Here is an 18,779-nt window from a genome sequence, read left to right on the forward strand (position 1 = left end):
GTCTCAGTATGTTACTCTGGATGTCTTGACAAACTGGACTTAAGTGATCCACCCACCTCAGCTTAGCAGAGTGCTGGGATGACAGGTGTGAGTCACTGTTCCCAGCAGCTATTGTTTTAAATATGGGATTTTAATGTTCACCTCTTAACAATTTTGTGGTTTTTGAATCTTCATTGAATATCTTCAATTTCCACCACATTCCTGATTTTTTTTTTTACTTCATTCTTTATCTAATTTTGTTTTTTGGTTGTTTTCCAGCCTTTCTTCCATATCTCTTAATAAACTTTTAAGTTTTCAGTTGAATTGAGCTCCTGTAATTGGTAACTGATTACAATTGATTGGGACTGAATCACTTGTAATTTAGTCTTCTTGAGAGAATTTTTTTTTTTAATTTCTTTCAGTTTGGTCAAAATCTTTTTTATCTATCTTCCAATTTTTTCCTATTTGGAATCTGAATTTTTGAATTTCTGATTTAGGCATTCATTAATATCTGCAAATGCACATACAGGTATACTTAGCCCAGGTTCAAGTGCACGGTTATTTTTTCTTCTGCGTTGTGGTTGTTTCCCTTTGAGGAGGGAAGATTTTTCACCGACTGAATTACTTTAATTAAAAAACATTTTTTTAATACAAATTGACTTTTTTTTTTTCTGTTTGTATTTGTTTCCACACAATTTATGCACCCAAGGGTAAAGGTGTTTTTTTTTTTTTTTTTTTTTTTTTAATGGGATGGCATGTCTTTGGATTTTGCTGTTCTCTTTTGTTTCTGAGGCCTTTAATTTCTCCCCTTACTTTCTTCTTTTCCTTTATCGTCAAGTCTTTAAAAGTGCCCTCCAGATCCTATTCACTTCCCTCTTTTCCAGGAGAGTTTCCTTTTTGAGTTCGGTCCTCCAGATCAGACATACTTTCAAATACCTTTTCTACGGCCAGTGCTCAGATAGACCAGGTCCAAGGTCTGTTTTAGAATGTTTGTGACTATATTGGGCCTTTGCATATTTGGATATTATTTGCTCTGGACTCCATCACCCTCTTTTCTATCCAGGCCCTTCAGATGCCATCTTATTTCCACAATCTTATGGAGTGAATTCACAGATATCTTTGCTGGAATATAGGGTTAGCTTCTTTCTTTATATGTAGTTTGAGGACTGTGGCTTTCTCTGTGTCCAAGTTATGCCAAATAAGTCAGTTTTGTGTGGTTTCACTGGCTTTTCTTCTTTATTAGTTTACTTGTGGGGAAAAGTATTGAGAAGCTTTAAGCTGAGAAGCTAGCATTATCCTGGGACAACCCAGAAGTACACCCATCGATTTAGTAAACAATTTATTTATTTAGAGGGGGTCTTGCTCTGTCACCCAGGCTGGAGTGCAGTGGTGTGAACTTGGCTCACTGCACCCTCTGCCTTGCAGGCTCAAGGGATCCTCCAACCTCAGCCGCCACAGTAGTTAGGACTACAGGCAAGTGCCACCACAATTGGCTAATTTTTTAATTTTTCTGTAGAGATGAGATCTCACTATATTGCCCAAGCTGGTCTCCAATTCCTAGACTAAAGAAATTCTCCCACCTTGGCCTCCCAAAATGCTGGGGTTACAGCTGTGGGTCACTACACCCAGCCTAATTTCCTATTTTTTACATAAGTGTGATTGTTCTCTTGTGAAGATAATTACGTAAAATTGCCAGAATAGGCAAAATCTGAAGAGACAGAAGGTAGGCTTATGGTAGTCTTGAGCTGGGGCAAAGGAGGGATGGGAGTTAATCCTGCTGGAGATGGGGTTTCTTTTCTTTTTCTAAAGGACGAATCTATTTCCCAGTGCAGTTTTAGGTTCACAGCAGAATTGAGTGGAAGGTACAGAGAGTTTTCATAAACTGCCTGCCCCTCATTCATCCCACTTTCCCTACTATCAACATCCAGCACCAGAGTGATGCCATTTGTTACAACTGATGAAGTTACACAGACATATCATCACCACCCCAAGCCCACAGTTGACATTAGGACTCACTCTCGGTGTTGTACATTCTATGATTTTTGATGAATGTGTAATAGCATGTGTCTACCATTATAGTATTATACAAATGACTTTTACTCCTAAATATCCTCTGTGATCTGTCTGTTAGTTTTCTTTTTGGAGTGAGAAAACTGTTGAAAATTAGATTGTGGTGATTGTTGAGTGTCTGTGAATATACCATAAAACATTGAATTGTACCCTTTAAAAGGGTGAACTGTGTAGTATGTAAATTATGTCTCAGTGAAGCTGTTAAAGTATTTTGTGAATATTTTTATTGTTTGGCTGCTTTCATGGTTCACATTTCTGACTAATTCCCTACTCAGAGTTTCAACTGCTGTAAATAATTTACATTTGACTATTTTGAATCTTTTCCTTTTCCCACCTAGGAAATGGGTCCTTGCTTTGCTTGCAAGATTTTCCCCTTAACTTCTTCCTCTATTGGTTAAGTCATGAGACTAATTCTTCCTCTTTTTTCCCTGATGCAGGTCTGAGAAAGGAAAGAAGGTACTATGGAAAAAAAAAGGCATGCATGTTCTAAGTCTGAGGTAGAAATTTTTTAGATGATTTGAAGAGCAGCACCAAGGTTACTACAGGAAATGGAAGGAAAGGGGCTATTATTAAGCACGTCTGTGACCTAGGTATCATTTTCATATTATTTGAGAATTGCAAGGATGAATTTGCTGATTTTCAAGTTACATTTTAGTTGTGAAATTGTGCTTCTTTAATGATTACTGAACCATTTGTATCATGGCTTTGATATGTTTATAATTTTTGGAGATTTCCTTTAAGAATGGGGGACTTAATGTTTGACCCTCAGCTGAATACTGGGGGAAAAAAATTGATCTAGAGCCAAGCTATTTGTTTTTTTCCAGTTTTATCAGACAGTTGGAACTGATGTGCAAATGAATAGAGGGCTGTGAAGATGGAGCCAATAGGTGATCAGAATATTGTTAGAACACAAGAGAAACATGTCAGAGACATGGTGCTAATGCTAGAAGCAAAAATCATAGGTACACTTGCTTTTCTGAAATGAATGTACCCGCCAGAGAACTACATTCATACAGTGATTTTTTTGAGTCACAAAGATAAATTTAAAAAACAAAATGAAAATACCCTCAGGAAGCAGCAGACTGGGCATTTTATTTTGTATTCCAAAATCTATTAACATACACTTTCTTTTAGACGTCTACAGTTGGTTAATACAAGGTATAAAAGAGTTAGAAGTCAGCTTCATGATCTTAAATAATTTTCCAAATCTTACTAAATCTTGAGGCTTCTATTTGTAAACTAGAGATTACACTAAAATGTCATGCAGTTATTGGGAGATTTAAATGGGATAATACATCGAAAGCACCTGGCAAATAATAGTTGCTTAATAAATGCTAACTTCATTTGCTCCTTCCTCCTTTTCTTTATGCAGAATTTCTACTAATCTCAAAAAAAGCCACACATTTACATGTAAATCTTCCTTGGTTGAAAACCACAGGGAAAGATAATTAAGTTTAATCGATGAGCAGATATAAACACACATTAACAGATGCCCTATTTTATAGTGGCAAAGGCTGACTGCTTTACAAATGCTTGTTATAAAACATGACATTAATCAAGAGGACTAATTTTGGTGTTGATGTGACTTGAAATGCTTCCACTCAGACTCCACCTAGGGAAAGTAATATATTCATAAACAGTAGCAATTGGGGCAAATCCCAGTTGCTGATCTTACCTACATTAGCTTTTCTGCCTTTGGGAATATGATTAATTTCACTGTGTAACAAAGAGAATAGGATGCTGAGAGAACTTCAAATTTAATTTCTTGATTAGTTAATGTTTCAGCTCTTAGGATTTTACTTTTATTCAAGTCATTTCTCAAATCAGTATTTTGTGTGATCTGATCTGAAGCATTCAAATATAAGAAAGCAAAAGCCATATTTTCAGCACATATTCTCTTAATTCATCAGATAATGAAACTTAATTGTATTATAGTGTTCTCCATATCATATTGCATTTGGACGTTTACTTGTATGTTTGGCCACCCAGACAAATTCCAAGAGGAGACAGATGTTGACACATGATTTCCTCGATGTCAAGAATCAAGCTTCAAACATATGAGGGTCATTAATGGAGTCATAGTTGTTCAATATGTCACAAAAATTATCCATGGTTGCTCAATAACATTGCTTGAAAAAAATACTTAGGAAAGTTTTATTTTATATTGATTTATACTTTAAATACTTGTCTGGGCATGGTGGCTCATGCCTATAATCCCAGCACTTTGGGAGGCTGAGGCAGGTGGATCACCTGAAGTTAGGAGTTTGAGACCAGCCTGACCAACATGGCGAAACCCCATCTCTACTAAAAATGCAAAAATTAGCCAGATGTGGTGGTGTGTGCCTGTAATCCCAGCTACTCGGGAGGCTGAGGCAGGAGAACCGCTTGAACCCAGGAGGCGGTGGTTGCAGTGAGCTGAGATCACACCACTGCATTCCAGCCTGGGTGACAGATTGAGACTCCATCTCAAAAAAAAAAAAAAAAGAAAAAAAACAAAAAAAAACTTAAGTGCCACTTACTTAAGTAAGCATAAGGAATACAATAAACAGGAAAGATATTCTGATATAAAGCTTGCATTCTAGCTGTGTCCAGAGGACATTATAATATTAAGAGCATAGAATCTAGAGACAGCTCACTTGAGTTTCAAACCCACTTCCCCTATCATAGGAACATTTGCTGTTCTGAAATGAATGTACCAGTCAGAGTGCAGTGTGACCTTGGGCAGATGATTCTACCTCTATAGGCCATCTATTTTTCCTTATATGAAAAATGGGCATATTAAAAGTAGCCTCCTAAAAAGGTAAGACAGTGCCTACTATGTAGTAAGTGCTAAATTAGAGCTCACTAAATATAGTAAGAAAAAAATAAGCAATTGTAATCAACAGTGGAGCTTTTAGAGTTTGTAGTAGACAGAATTCTAAGAATAACTCCTAGTGATCCTAATCTCCTCCCCTTAAGTATGAGTGGAGTCTGTGGGTACGATATGGTGAAAGGAATTTTTTCATAATTAATTAAGGTTTCTAATCAGTTAATTTTGGATTAATTAAAAGGGAGATAATCTGGAAAACCCAACCTAATTACACAGGCCCTTTAAAGCAGAGTTTTCTCTGGCTGTAGCAAAAGCAGGAAGTCAGAGAGTTTGACAGCCTGAGAAGGGATGGACTTACAGTTGCTGATACGAAGACAGAGGAAGCCACAGGCAGAAGTTCCCTGGCCACTAAGGGTAAGCTTCTGCCTGACAGCCGGTAAGGAAATTGGACTTCAGTCACAAAACTGCAGGCACTGAATTCTGTCAGCAACATGAATGAACTTGGAAGCAGAGTCTCCTCTGTAACTTCCAGACAAGAGCCCCGCCAGACCAGTCCACACCTTGACTTAGCTGTGTGAGTCTCTAAAAGGAGAACCCAGTCAAGCCTGCTCAGACTTCTGCCCTATGGACTGTGAGATAATAAATGAGTGCTATTTTAAGTAGTTGAGTGTGTAGTAACTTGTTACATATCAGTAGAAAAGGAAATAATACAGGACTGATGGAAGCATACAGCACGCTCATCCAACTTTATCTAGGTAGATCCTTAAGTCTTCCTAGAGGCAATTATATGAACCACAGATTTGAAATGATGAGTAAGAGTGAGCAAGGAGAGAGCAGTGGGAGGAAGAACCCATGATGAGAGACATGCAGGTGCCTAAATGTGAGAAAAATGCATGCACTGGGGATGGAAACAAGATCATATGACTTCTGAGGTGAGAAGAGTGACAGACTTGCATGCATAGCTTGCCAAATCTAACTGAACAAGCCAGGAATGATCTTTTACGTTAAATTAGGGCATTTACATTTTATCCTTTATATATTTGTGTGATATGTGTGTACACATGTATATATGCAGAAGCAAAAGATGTGTGTGTCTACACACACACACACACACGCATATATCTCTTTGGAAAACCATTGAAGGATTTGAAGAGCAGGAGAAGAATTTGTTTAGAATTTTCAGACCTTCTTTCCCTAGAGAGAATATCCTCTTCACATTTCAAATGCAACTTTTTTTGTGAAGAATTTTGTTTTCCCCAAGGTTCATTTAATGACTTCTTCCTCTGTTGTACCATACTTCTAAAGTCTCTCATTCACTGAGCATACATTGTTTCAGGCATAGTTCTAAGTGCTTTATATACACTAATCCAAGTATTCACCATTATAACCCCGTGAAACAGGTGTATGTACCAATCCTCATTCTATTTACACGAATAAAGTGCTGAGTGTGGAAATATTAGGAATTACACAAGTCTTCACAGCAACCTGTGGTAATTCTGTAGATAATAGCTACCTCATCTACATACAGTTATGGCAGATCAGTTAACAAATACTTATGGAGTGCCATTTCATAGCTTTTACAATGCTAATTTTAGAAAAGTTTTGATAAGGCAGTCTAAAAGGAATCACCAGTTAGTATATAATTCCATTCAGCAAGTAAATTTGATTTTTTTAAAAAGTATAATATTTATAAGTTTAATCAAGGTATTGACATGTGAATTTTAGCTCAGAAGTCTCCCCCAATAGAACTATACTTTCTCTATTTTCCAATTTCTTTTGAACCTGAAGACATGTTTGCTTATTACCTTAGAGTTTTGTTTACATCCACACTCTCCCTGGAACTCTTTTGTTTGCTTTTTCCACTGTGAGGATATTTGAGAGTTCTGGTAGTTATTATAGACAGTTCTAATCAAGGCTTCATTGTGCACAATATACACTTGGAAAAATCCACACCTGATTATGCCAAAGCAAGTTGAGGGCTGTTTTTCATTTCACTCAGTTGTGGCATTTTTATTAGGTCCCAGATTGCTTACTTTGCCTTAGACATTTTCTATGTTAATTAAACTGATGATGGTTCCACTGCTTAAATTCTTCCCTTTTAAATAGTTGAATAAAAGAGAAAATGCCTTAGAGTATTTTTGAAACTTTTGTATTTTAACTGCAATATTAATATGTAATCTCATTTCTCCTTGCTATAATCATTAAAATTCCAGAGAGATAAATATTTTCAGCCCAATTTATAAACTCTTGATTGACAATTGAAAAGTTGCTTTTTGTCAAATAAAAGAGCATCTCTTTAGATGTCAAGAAAATTAGGCACAATACACAAACCTTTTTTGAATATTTCAAAATGATCTCATAAAAGGCCATAATTTTAAAATAAAATTTGGTGTGATGTTGTGTCATAAATATTGTCAGGTAAAATTTTACATTTACTTGTAATTAGATGTGGATATTAGGCTCTGCAATTTTTTTATATTTAAAAGTAAACACTGATAGTTACAAAACTTTCTTAAAATCCTTGACACCAATTAAAATTTTTTTCCCTTTAGAAATATGACATCGGAGTTTAGCAAGAATACATTTACCATATTATATTCGTTATTAAAACTCTGCTAAGCATCCTTACTCCCTTGCTAAGGACAGCAACTGGTGGCCCCTTCACAAATCTAGAAGTGTTCCTTTTCCTTTTACTATTATTCGCTTGCAATATCAGGCTTAGAATAGCACCTAATAGCATTCCATGTTTCTAAATCTGGAGACAGAACCGTTACGTGGCTCTTGCATTAATAATTTTTGAGACAAACAAAGTTGGTTCTGCAAATGTAAAGCATGGGTCTGAACACCTGCTGGCCTTGTATGCAATTTTCTAGTCAATCTTAGGTTGACATTTGTGGTAGACCAGCCCATAAAATTTGCACCAGTAAAGCATTTGGTAAGACTGTCCATATGTGAAACTGCCTCCTCAGTACTGAGTGACTCTACAAATGAAAAATCATGTGGTGTTTTTGAAATGCAAACACCATGTAAGAGTTGATTAGTTTTCACTCTTTTTTCCTCTGCTGAAATCTGTTTGGATAACTAAACTCTCTTTCTGTTAGGTGCAATTTTATACATTGCTTCTAACTTTCTCCCTTTCTTTTATTTGCCAAGATAAAGGCCCTTTTCTTTCAAACCACAGCTCACTATTAGAAGAAATGAATACATTTAGAAAAGAAACAGGGTAGAAAAGCTATTTTTTGTTCTGGAGGCTACAAAGGAAAAGGCTTTGTATTCACCGACTACTGGCTTTAAAAGATATCTTTTAAATGCATCTCAGTAAATGGGAATTTTGTTTGGCTTGGAAGTGAATACATAAACAAAGTAGTGTATGGTTATATATAAAAATACTAAAAGTAACCAACCCTCTGCTAAACAACTCAGAATGAAGAAAAATTTTCCATCATAGGGGCTTTTATTATTTGTCTAATCTGCCCATTTTCTATTTTACTTTGAAAGCAGCAAATATTTAGAAGCATCTTATAGAAATATGCTTCTAAAGTTGAATATTAAATGGTGGTTTGAAGTTCTACTTGTGTACATGGAAAGGACTAAAAAACTTTTATTTGCGTGAAATTGATGAAAAAATATTGACAATATAGATTATGATCAAGAACTCTGTTAGGAGCTTGGGAAAACACATTATATGTATAGCTTCTGCATTTGAAGAGTTTGGAATCTGTAATAGAAATCTTTTGTAACCTAACAACTTACCATACACTTAGCGGCTTAAAACAACATACAACTATAGTCTCACAGTTTCTGTGGGTCCAGAGTCTGGGCATTACTTAGCTGGGTCCTCTGCTTTGGAGTTTTCACAATCCTGCAATCAAGATGTTAGCCAGGGCTGGATTCTCATTTGAAGATGCAACTGGGGAAGAATCTTTGTCCGAGCTCACATGGTATTGATGGCAGTCAGTTTCTTGAAAGCTGTCAGATTGGGACTTCTCTTTCTTGCTGATTGTTAGCCAGATCCTGCCCTTAGTTTTTTGTTAGGTGGGACTTCCCAACATGTTCATTTTCTGTATAAAGTTATTTAAGTATATGTTGCTTATTAGAAGGTATATAAGCTTTGACTATAATTATACTTTTTATTTTCATGTCTGTTTCTCTCTCTGTCACACACACATGCACACATACACAAGCAAGTATATGCATATGTCTTTGTCCTTGTATTTTTTTTCTTACCAACTGTGACTTCCTTAAGGTCTCTGTAGACTACAATATTTCACATTTGGGTTTGCAAGTGATTTCTATCTAAGGAGGTTTGTGCATCTACACCTTATGTCACGTGACCTTCTTCATGTTTGACTTTAGCTTGACTTCCTTAAGAATATCCACAATGAAAAGATACAACACAAAGAAAGTAATGGTAAAATTAGGAACTTAAAGGAAATCTCCTAGTTTAACTAGTAGTCCTAGTGTGCTATTAGCTTTAAATCATAAAATGCTAGAACTTAGAACTTGTATATGTCTTTTATTTTTCATTTCTATTTTATTCTACAACAATCAATTATTGTCTTCATGGTTGAGTGGGACTTGATGGCTGATTATGAGAAACTATACCTAATTTTACTAGCTAGTGAAGAGTTCTGTTCAGTAATTAGAGTCTTGGAGTCCCTGGGTACATTTTTACAGCAGAGAAAAGAGCCAAGAGCCTTATAAAATACAGACCCAAAATGTGCCACAAGGAACTGCCCTCAAGCTAGCTGGCATTAGACTGTATCAGCTAGAAGGCACTCTTTTCCCCCCAATTTACATTATCTCAGGAAGAAGAAAAAAATTTATGCCGAATAAAGTTTTAATTTTTGATGATTCAAGAAATACCATTATTAAAAATGATTCATGAACAGAGTTGTGTCTACTAAATCTGCACAATGAAGATGTCAAATTGCCTCATTTTATTAACCATAACTTTGGTATCTGATGAATATTAACATGCCTCCTTTAATCTAACCATAACAATATTATATTATTTTTTTCAAAAATGAAATTTATTTTGTTTTAAACCATGGAACATCCAGGTATAACACAGATCTGTTGAAAAAATCTAGATGACACCGAGACTTCCGAGTGAGAAATTTCAATCAGTAATTTAAATATTTAGTTAACATGATATCAAATATCTGGACACTAGGAAACCTCCAGATGACTGGTAGAAGTATTCATTTTTTATCCATATGTCTTGCTGTTTTGATAATGTACTGATTAACTTTCTTCCCAGCCTATAAATTTGTTCCTTCTATCCTAAAGGAGAACTGAAGGACTGGGTGAGAAAAATCACATTTTTTTTCTTCAGCTCATCATTAAATTGAACAATGTGAGAGCTTTTGAAGTTTAACAATGTATGGTTTCCACCATAGTGGATGGGTGTAGCTTTAGTAGAGCATTTGACTAGCTTTAACCTGAATATATAATTTCTCTACATTATCCAAATCATCATGAGCTTTATGCAATTTAGTAACTCCAATTCTCCTGCACAGCAGTACATTCCTGTCAGGTTCACACCTCAAGGTAGTTCTCTCTGAGAATGAAGGAAGTGAATAAAACACACACATTCCCAGGTTGTATATATATTTTGCACATCATAGTTTCAAGGGCAATAGGAAAGGCATAAATTACCTAAAAGCATCTATGACTTACTATACTTGAGAGCCAAAACCTTATCCATTCAGTCTTATTTTAGGGCTGAAATGTATTTATTTGTGCAGTTCCAAGAACACAATTTATCACTTTTCTTCTGTTTCAGAGGAAGAAAAAAGGCCAATAGATCATCACAGTAAGAGCTGAAACTACTAAATATAGTGATAGAGCCTTTAGTTATTGTTAAGAAGAGTCAGAATAGAAAGAAACAGTGAGAAGTACTATTTTGTATCCTGATTCCTCACAGGTACACTTAAATATTGAGGGTCAGAGATGTGAATCTAAATCCTGTTTCAAATATTTGAAGCATTTTTAAAAGGCAGAAATCTAGTCTCCTGAGAAACAATATGATTGTGGCAATTTCTACAAAATCAATAATAATCTAATTTCCATGTAGAACATTCTTAATCTGTATAGCACAATATCTAGAAAGTATTATAGAGCATAAACTTTATGAGTGATAAATTTAAAAAAATTCAATGTTTGCATCTTTCTTTGATTTGTCTTTATGGTAAATGGTAAAAATAGTTTATATAAGAAGTTATTGAAAACACCAAGAAAATATTAAAGTTTGTATGATTTGCTGCTATACTGAGATTTCCAATATGGGATAACTGAGTGTTTATGTTATTTTTAAAGGACTATGATAGAATAATACCTTTTAGAAAGTGGTAATTACCTATGAAATACTATATGTTTAATTGTTGTGCATTAACCAACTGCTGTTTTCTCACCCTTTGCACACAATTCTTCTCTGTTTTTGTAGGCCATAATGGGATAGTTTTAGTTTTTTCTTGCTAAGGCTATAACATAAGCCATTTAATTCAATACAGTTTTGTCAAAATCTGCTGCAGAAAGTGTGCCAGGAGAATGTGCTGCCATCTTCTCAAGTTCCAACCTTAAATATTAGTTTTGCATCAATTTTTATTCAATCAGAATATTCTTCATATATCATTGGAGGACTCACAATTGGGAAACCCTTTTTATGTTTTTGGTCCAACTTAATACTTTAGCAAAACATTTTCCAGTTGTATTTTTAAAAATTATACAGATTAATAATCCTTTCCACAATACTAAAATTATTTTGATCAAGTTTCAAAATCTGGCATGCCTGAGATAATTTTAGAATTTGCTGTTTGATAATACTGTATTCTTTTAATCTATATAGTTCATGCTTTGATTTTTAATCTCTTAACTCTATATAAGCATACCTTAAAATAACGAAGGAAAATTAATGTCATATTTATAATAAGTTTTCTGAAGAGGGAATACAAATAACAGTAAATATTTTGTAAGTTGCTCAACTTCTTTAATATTAAAGAGATGCAATTAAAAATGAGACATCATTTTTTGTTACCTATGGCTTTAGCAAAAATTAAACAAATTAGAGTACTAAATGTTTGCAAGAGTGTTGAGAAACAGAAGTACCTAGGTGATTTTAGTGTGAATGTGAATCTACACAACACTTTTGGCATAGAGAGCTATGCATTAAAATTTTGGATATCCATACCCTTTAATCTAGGAAATTCACTTACAAAAATTTATTATATTTTAGAATTTTATTCACACAAATACCCCAAAATTATGTATACAAGAATAATTAATACAACAATAGAAACCAACAAAAGTGATCTGAGCTTCTATCAATAAAAAACGGTTAAGATACTATCCATTGGAACACTATGCTATTGTGCAATATACAGGTATTTAAAGACATCATGTACATTTGCACATGCTCATCTGCACAGTTGGCCACTATTTTGCAGGGTTAAAAAATGAAAGTTCCCCAAAGTTAAATTATTTATTTATTTATTTATTTTCTTTTTTATTATACTTTAAGTTCTAGGGTACATGTGCACAACGTGCAGGTTTGTTATGTATGTATACATGTGCCATGTTGGTGTGCTGCACCCATCAACTCGTCATTTACTTAAGTATATCTCCTAATGCTATCCCTCCTCCCTCCCCTCACCCCACAACAGGCCCCAGTGTGTGATGTTCCCCACCCTGTGTCCAGGTGTTCTCACCCAAAGTTAAATATTAATTTTGTGAAAGTATTGCAAAAATATTTTACATTTTTGTAATTTCTGTTTTATTATTTCTCACTATGTTACCTTTTCTTCTCCAACTAGGAGAACTTTTACCTTTGTTTTATAACTTACTGTGTTATTTGAATTGGGTTTCATAAAATAATTCAAAAACATAAAAGGGGCACAACAGAATAAATATTTTAAACCTTTTATTTTTACAACTAATGACAAGTCAGTATATGGTGTCTTCTGAACACCAGCATAAAGACATTCTGCACACAGTTGAGAAAAGTAAGAATGAAATCTTGCCTGGAGAAGCAAGTTTGAGAATCATTAGCAGTGGGTTTAGATGAAGCCTCCAAAGGTAAATGTGTATACTGAGAAAAGCATAGATTGAGGGCTATAACATGTAAGCAGTAGATGTAGTAGAAGAGCAGGAAATAGAACCTGACCTTCAATAACTTTTCAAAATATTGAATAAATGAATAAAGAAATTAACGGGTTTTTACTGAGAACCAGGAAATATATGTAATACTAAGAAGGAAGACATTTTCTAAGAAGGAGTGTCAATCAGTTTAAGTGTTGCAAAGCTAGGTCACCAATGACCTCCATATTGCTTCACTCATGACCTAGTATAGTGGAGGTAGAAACCAGATTGTATCAGGTTGAGGAGAAATAAAAAATAAATAATTACAGACTGTGAGTTATATATCTTTTAAAATAAATTGGCTGTGAAGGGAAAAACAATAAAGTGGAATTCATAAGGGGTTGTGGGCATAAGAAGTATTTTAAGACTCTAATGTTTATACCTGAGTCACTTAAACAGGAGTGTATTCTGGGATAACATTTGAAAAGAAACAAAATCTGATAATGACGTAAGGTTCTATCTCTCTAAGACCAAAAAGGAGAAAAGATGGAAAACACCAGGATTCCCAACATTTACATATTAACGAAGAACCATCCAAATAATAAGATGGTATTTTTTCTTCTGTAAAATCTTTCTGCTTATATGTCACCTTCAAGTGTAAAGTTTGTTAATGCTACTTATGCCTAGGTAATTCACAAAGAGTTCTTTTTTAATAAGGAAATGAAAAATTCATGGTCATATATCCACTGAAACAAATACTTCCATGCAGAAAATATCATGAAAACATTGTAGTGTAATCTATCAAAAAGGTGTCTGAACTGCAGGCAAAAGTTTTGGTGAGTTTATAATTTTTTGAAAGCTTAAAAGATAATCGTTGGCTGGGCACAGTGGCTTACGCCTGTAATCCCAGCACTTTGGGAAGCCAAGGCAGGCCAAGCACTTGAGGTGAGGAGTTCAAGACCAGCCTGGGAAACATGGTGAAAACCCATCTCTACCAAAAAAAATACAAAAATGAACTGGGTGTGGTGGTGCATGCCTGTTGTTCCAGCTACTCCGGAGGCTGAGGTGGGAGGATCACAGAACCTAGGAGGTTGAGGCTGCAATGAGCTAAGATAGTGCCACTGTACTCCAGCCTGGGTGACACAGAGAGATCCTGTCTCAAAAAATAAATAAATAAATAAAGTTTAAAATTGTACAATTTTCTTGAAAGTTTAGAAGATAAGATTATCTAGCAATAAATCTGTACTCAATGAAGCTTTAATAAAAAGGAGAGTAGACAACCTTTGTCTGTGCTTAGTTCAAATACAGTATACATGCTTGAGCTTCAAAGAAAATAAAACATACTTATTTTACACTATTTGCACTATGCTTGAAGCAGGGGACTTGAAAGAGGCCAGTTAGCAGAAGCCTGCAATAGAGGAATACAGACTTTTTGATTTTATGGCAATGGGTATATTTTCATGAGATGTGATTTTATGTTAAAAAATGAAATGGTTTGAAATTGATTCTACTGCATGGGAGGAGAGAGGAACATAGCATATGAAGAACACATTTTGCAAATGCTTTCTTTCACCAAAGCCTATGGGAGGGTGAGAGGAGATAATGAACTCTTACCTGAACTCATCTTTCCTTCACTATTTGCAAGAGAGAAAATAAAAAAATGCAAATGAGAGCAATTTTTCTGCTAGTAACAGCAAGAGGTCATGTTGGATCAGGTGATTTATAAGAATTGTTAGTCACCATACGTGTTTAGGATTGTTCTTTACCTTTTTATTTCTTCCTTTTGGTGCTATTCTTTCTCCATTTATCTTTTCCTTCTTAAAGATTCCACACATGAAAAGTGGACTAATGTACCTGGCACCAGGGAAATCAGAAATCTTTTATCAATAAAAATGGGATAGTCCTCTCTTTAATTAATATGATTTATTAGATGTGAAGCTAGATCAGCAACTCCTCCTAGAGTTTCCCATGTAGCTCTCTCATTGCTATCGTAATTTATTGAACTGTCTACCGTACTCTCCTAGTTAATTCTGGTACACTCTCCAACAATTCTGAAAACCACTTAATGCTGCTGTTATGTTTAAAAGTCTGGTGATGTCCATTTTCCTTATGCCTCCTGTAGGGATGTTTGGATTAAGTAGATAAATGTTACATTATAAAATGGCTACAGTGGACAATAAATTCTTAAAATTCTTCTTCATAAACCACAAATAAATGGTGGAAACAGTGAAGAAGAAGAACCTTGGTAGAAATTTTATTTCTTCTAAATGATACAAACTGGGAAAAAGTTTCTTTTGAAATAACTATAGCAGCTCCCAGTTTCATTATATGACTAATGGCATTGCCTTAACGCTGTTGTTAAAAATATATCTTTCTTCAAAATGACAGAGACAAAATTAAATTTGTATCTTAACCTTAACCCTAGCCTGCTCTAACATTTCATTTAATAACTCCATATAGTGAGATTTAATATTAATAATTGAATGGTACTAACTCAAAATGACATTGTGTCAATTTGGTTCTATTTTTAAAGACACCATTTATATAATATTTATGCATATGTTGTCAAGATCAGCACTTGGTAAGTTTTTATTCACTCTTAAAGTCAAGTTCAAAGTCAGCCATTTTTGCCCATATTGATTTGTCTACTTCTTGTGCCAAACCCTTTATTATCTCTATCACAGATTCTGACATTCAATTATATGCTGTGGTTTATTCATCATTAATTGAGAATATGTGCCAATGAGGAATTAAACTATAAAAATCACATAGTAATTTAATTCTCTCAATTACCAACATACTCTGGAAACTCAGCAAAGACTCAACAAATGCTCAGAGAACTAAAAATATAGGACAGAAGGAAGATTGTCTTATAGACATAGTTTAGACTTTGACTCATGTTGAAAAATCATTTTCCCCAGATTCACAGAAATAAAGAAATTCCAGCATTGGAAATGACTTGAAGTTGTATAGTCTGATGTCTGTGGTTGGCAGCATAATTAAGACATGGTTGGCCAATCTCTGGTAAGAGTGAATAACCACTTTCCAAGGCAGTTATGCCTTTTCGGATGGTTCTGACAGCAAGTTTTATTTTAAGCTTAAATTCACCACCTTGTAACTTCTACTGACAATATCATCCACTGTGACCACACTCTTGAAAAGAGCTTTTGTGTTCCCATGTGTCTTCTCTTTCCTAGTTTGCTTAATAATTCCTCATATCCCTTCATATATTGGTTAAGATGCTTTTGACTATGAATAACAGCAAACTGACACTAATAAGCTTAAGCAATATGGAAAATTATTATCTCACATAACAACAAGAGGCAGATGGATTCCAGTGTTGGTTGATTTAGCCACTCAAGGATGGTATCAAACACTCTCATTTCCTTTTCCTTCCCTTCTCCTGTCTCCTATCATTCTTGGTGGTCTTCACTATTAGGCTGACAGAAAAATGACTTCTTCTCATGTATCAGACAAGAAAAAGATGGAAAATTATCTTTTCTTGTCCATCTTTCTAGAGATTTTTTTCTAGACTTCTCAGCAGGTTTCATGTCTCATTAGAAAAAAAAACCAAAAACTGGGCAACATACCCATGCCTGAAGCAATTCCTGGCAAGAGTGATGAAATTACATGTAATTGGTTTAGAAAAATTACCTGGTGTGAAATAGAGTCAACTGCAATTCTAGTACACATGGCTGCATATGGTTTTTATTTGCTTTTATGTTCTATCTCTTCTTTATGCAGGTGATACAAACTAATGGATTTTAACCCTTTATATTTAGAAGATCATTAGCAAGTCACTAGTTTATGTTACAACTAAGCTCTACCTAATAGGAAGTCTTGTGATACGAAGATTAAGAAAAAAAAAAAAAAAAAAGGAGGTTCCTTGTGAAATAAAAATGCTTATTTATTTTAAGTAATTTGTACCTACCTTAGAGTGTATCTTTTTATATTTTGCACTTTGAAAACATTATTTTAGGTTTACATTCAATTTAGTAGATAAAACTCCTACACAATGAGAACTATTTCATGTGGTGAAATAAGTTATAATCTTATCTAAAAGTGTAGTTGGTGGTTTTCAAGCAAATATTATAATTTTGTCTCTGTGTTGAGTGACAAATTTTTATTCTTTTCAAGGTAGAAAAAAATTTATTCAGGCTTTTAAATTTTCTTCTTTCTTTTCTATCATGCTCATTTAATGAAGGTAGCAATTTAATATATAATTGGTAAACTAAATAGGCAGTTATTATACTTCTATGTACACAATAATTATAATGGGATTTACACAATTGCCAAGATAAAAGAATCACATTAAACAAGAGCAAAGGAAGACATACAATATTTAAGTTCTTTCCTAATACAGACAGTTGCATACTGAGAGAAATTGTCTCAATAAGATATACTAGCTGCATCACCATAATGAAAAATTTCTGATAACACTAGGAGCTCATCAAATACACACAGAAACACATTCATTGGAAATCATAAAACCTAAGTAAGAAAAATTATTGAGTTTTTCTTTCATTGCTTAGATAATTACTTAGCTGTCATATAAATATTTAGCAGAGTATACCATTTCAACAGTATATAATACATAATACAGGAAGCATGTTTCTTCTTAACGGTTGGGATAAATTTTTGTTTCATGTATAATTTAATTTATTTATAAAATTACCTTCAACGAAGCAGTTCACTGATGGTGACAGGTAGACAGACAAATTCTTAGGCAGACAGGGCTGGGTCCCCCAGTAAAACTCAACCTTCAAACCAAGGACAATTTAAAGCCTGAAAACTAAGCTGCCAGTCCCAGATAGAGTCCACGACTGAAGCGAGACCTTCTAAACGTGTCTTATTCACTCTCTCTTGACTGGTTTCTTCTAGATGATGCCTTTTAACCAATCGAATGATGCTTTTTCCAAGAACACCTGTGGACCCATCAACATGCACTTCCCTATTCTAAGGCCGTAAAAAACCCAAACTCAGCCTCACAGAGGGCTACCCACTTTCATGATCCCTCTTGCAGGGGACAGCTTTCCTTCTGTCCCTCCATAAAATTCTTCTCTACCTTACTCAGTCTCTGGTGTTTGTGTACCTTATTTCCGTTGGTCTCGGGACCAGGAACTTACCAAACTGCGGGAGGTGGGAATGAAAGAGCTGTAACTCTCACTCCTGCTTGCCGAACTGTGGGAGCAAAAGAGCTATGATGCTCCTGGCTGTCTCGCCAAGCTGCAGGTGGTGGGAATAAAAGAACTGTAACCATCCCTCCTGTTTACTGAACTGCGGGAGCAAAAGAGCTGTAACACTCCTGGCCGGCTCGCTGAGATGCCGGTGGTGGGAATAAAAAAGCTGTAACCTTCTCTCCCACTCACCAAACTACGGGAGTAAAAACGTTGCCGGGTGCCACTCCCTCCTGCTCACCGAATTATGGAAGTGAAAAAGTGAAAAGGCCACTGGGCACAATTCCCTCCCACTCGCCAAACTACTGGAGCCACAATATTACTAGGCACCACGGACAGGATAAGACTTAGTTCCTAGTCTTCTGATTCAATTATTTATAAAGCTAATTTTTCTCTCCTGACATTCTACCAAAATGCAGAAAATGGATAATAAGCACAGTCCATAAAGACAAATAATTTCAGAGAAGAAACACAACAAACAAGCAATGTAGACAAACTTATGAAAGAAAGAAAACAGAAAGATGAATGGTAAATACCTCAGGTTTTTTTGTTATTTTGCTCTGCTAAGGGCTAGTAAAAGAGAAACCAATGAAAATCAACATGCAGAACTGCACAAAGATTCGGAAAGTGAAGGATCCATATATAGAGGCATGGTGTGGATTGGT

The 18,779-nt window shown here is 34.9% G+C and overlaps 1 long non-coding RNA gene across 2 annotated transcripts; it reads right to left on the bottom strand.

The window, feature by feature from the left end:
• Positions 1 to 3,122: 3,122 nt before the first annotated feature.
• Positions 3,123 to 18,136, bottom strand: LOC123567533 (uncharacterized). 2 transcript variants are annotated; one of them, XR_012419750.1, is made up of 3 exons: positions 18,064 to 18,136; positions 14,704 to 14,791; positions 3,123 to 8,919 (listed from the first exon to the last, which is right to left on the bottom strand). It is a non-coding gene; the product is annotated as an uncharacterized lncRNA (long non-coding RNA). The 2 variants fall into 2 exon arrangements; XR_006690520.3 differs by having other exon boundaries at positions 17,613 to 18,136.
• Between the last annotated feature and the right edge of the window lie 643 nt (positions 18,137 to 18,779).

The sequence above is a fragment of the Macaca fascicularis genome, chromosome 11 (genome assembly GCF_037993035.2).
Source record: "Macaca fascicularis isolate 582-1 chromosome 11, T2T-MFA8v1.1".
Classification (NCBI taxonomy): domain Eukaryota; kingdom Metazoa; phylum Chordata; class Mammalia; order Primates; family Cercopithecidae; genus Macaca; species Macaca fascicularis.